Source organism: Mastomys coucha, unplaced genomic scaffold (assembly GCF_008632895.1).
Source record: "Mastomys coucha isolate ucsf_1 unplaced genomic scaffold, UCSF_Mcou_1 pScaffold3, whole genome shotgun sequence".
NCBI lineage: Eukaryota > Metazoa > Chordata > Mammalia > Rodentia > Muridae > Mastomys > Mastomys coucha.
In genome coordinates, this window is record NW_022196909.1 from 42,643,231 (window position 1) to 42,646,048 (window position 2,818).

Here is a 2,818-nt window from a genome sequence, read left to right on the forward strand (position 1 = left end):
CAATGGTTTTCTTTCTCTGGTGGAAAATGATTTGGGGGTATCTTATGTAAGATGTCTTTGTCTTAGGTAAAATGTCACAGGATCTTATGGATGTAGCGATCAGCATTTGAGTCTGGGTTTGGAGTTGATCCGAGTAAGTAATGTGAGACATAATAAACAGCTCTTTTTGTCTGTTGGTTGAGAGAAACATCTCTAGTTGCTGAGATTTTTTTTTTTGTTTTTTTAGGAGAGTATGTTGGAGTGTGTGTGTGTGTGTGTGTGCGTGTGTGTGTGTATAATTTAATGTATATGAGGAGTACACTGTAGCTGTCCTCAAACACACCAGAAGAGAGCTTCAGATCTCATTACGTATGGTTGTGAGCCACCAATGTGGTTGCCGGGAATTTAATTCAGGACCTCTGGAAGAGGAGCCATTACTCTTAACCGCTGAGCCATCTCTCCAGTCCTGGATTTTATTTTATTTTATTTTATTTTTTTATTTTTTAAGTCTGTTAACATTGGATTATAGCAATTGATCTTCAAGTGTTAAACTGGCCTGTGTTTGGGGGATAAAAGCAACTTAGTCGCGATGTTAACGACTTTGTAAGTTGCTGAATTATTTAATGCATTTACAAGTGCCGGGTTTTCCCCCTTAGCCTTATGTTTTGTATTACTCGAGAGAGTTTCCGTCTCACCCAAGCTACTGCAGTGGTCAGTATAGAGGAGTTCATAGCACGGCCCTGTAAGGCTTTCAGTGTCCGGGAATGGGAGTGATTGGCACTGTTCTCACGCGTGACTCCTCCCGTGCTCTGCCAGCGCTTTCTCTCTGATAGTTTGGGAGAGACATCTCTTGACTTTGTTGATCAACTCAGAACAATAATTTTTGGCTTAAGCGGCTTCTCCACTGTTTTGCTTTCCCACCCTTGGTTTCCTCTCTGAACCTTGTTCTGTCTCTTGCTTGCACGCTTCTAACGTCCTCTTTCCTTCCCAGTTTCCTCAGCTGGAGGTGGAGCTCTTGGGCAGCGTTTCCTGTTCCGGCATCGGCACTTCCTGTTGTCCTGTTTCTGCTGCATCCTAGGACTTTGATATTTATGTTTTTTTTTTCATATCAAATTTAAAGTACTCTATGACCTCTCATTCTCGTTTTTTTTTTTTAAATGAATTTTTATCTGTGTTTGTGTGGTCAAATGGTGCCCGAGACTGTGGAGGTTGGAGGACAACTTGATGTAGTGAGAATTTTGGTTTCTTAAAAAACCCAGCTTTGTGAATATGGTTTTGTTTTAATCCCAGCTGTGGGATGAGAGGCTGCTTCACAGCAGGTGATTGTGATTTGCCTCGTGCACTGGCAGGGGCGGGATTTTTGCCAGCTGCAGATAGTTTAACTCTGGGGATTCTGGAGAGAGTATAAATGGAAGATCCAGAGGTGGGCTCTGGCAGCTGCTGCTCCCCCTACCCACTCCCCCTGCTGCTCTTGGTTGCTGTTGTTGCAATCCTGTCTATAAAGACTAGATTTGTTCCAAAGAACCCAATGCCCCTTCTGGAATTACCAACTTGCCTATTTGCTCTAGTAATTACTGAGATGCGGGGATTAAGATCTCTAATTATAATTGTAGATTAGGGGCTGGAGAAATGGTTCAGCAGTTAAGAGCACTGACTGCTCTTCTGAAGGTTCTGAGTTCAAATCCCAGCAACAACATGATGGCTCACAACCATCTGTAATGAGATCTGATGCTCTCTTCTGGTGTGTCAGAAAACAGCTATAGTGTACTTACATATAATAATAAATAAATCGCGGGGCTGGAGCAAGCAGAGGTCCTGAGTTCAATTCCCAGCAACCACATGATGGCCCACAACCATCTGTATAGCTACAGTGTACTCATAAACATAAAATAAATAAATCTTAAAAAAAAATAATTGTAGGTTAGGCCCATCAAGATGGCTCAGCTGGGAAAGGCACTTACTAAAGCCTGATGGTCTGAGTTCGATTCCCAGAATCCCCAAATGGGTAACAGGAGAGACTGGCTCTACAAAGAAGTCCTCTGACCTCCTCATGTGCACTGTGATGTGAGTGTACACACACACACACATACACACACACAAATACATCACACACAACAGTAAATAAAATGGTTTCAGGGTGGTTTGTCTGTTTCAAGACAGGGTTTCTCTGTGTACTCCTGCCTGAGCTGAAGCTCACTCTGTAGACCAGGCTGGCCTCAAACTCAGAGATCCACTCGTGTCTGCCTCCCGAGTGCTAGGATGAAAGTCATGTACTACCACTACCCAGCTAAAATAAAATGTTAAGAAACACATTTTAAAAAAATTGTAGCTTTCTTGCTCTTGCCCTGTCCCCTTTCTCCTGCTCCCCCTCTCTCCCTATTCCCCCCCACACAAAAAATTGTAGCTTATGTGTATGTGTGCGCCTTGGATATGTGGGTGTATGCATGCTTACATGAATGTGTTGTGTGTGAACATTTGTGTGTAGATGTGTAGACTGGAAGCTGGTGTTGAGTGTCTTCTTCAGTCTCTATCTTAGTATTGAGATAGTATTCCTCAGCCCAGTTTGGCTAATTCAGCTGGCCAGCAAGCCCCAGGAATTCTGTCTCCGCCTCCCCCGTGCTGAGGTTACAGGCACAAACTACTGAGCCTGACTTTTTTTTTTCTTTCTTTCTTCTTTTTTTGAGATAGGGTTTCTCTGTGTAGCCCTGGCTGTCCTGGAACTCACTCTGTAGACCAGGCTGGCCTCGAACTCAGAAATCGGTCTGCCTCTGCCTCCCAAGTGCTGGGATTAAAGGCGTGCGCAACCACCACCCAGCTCACCTTTTTTTAAAACATGGGT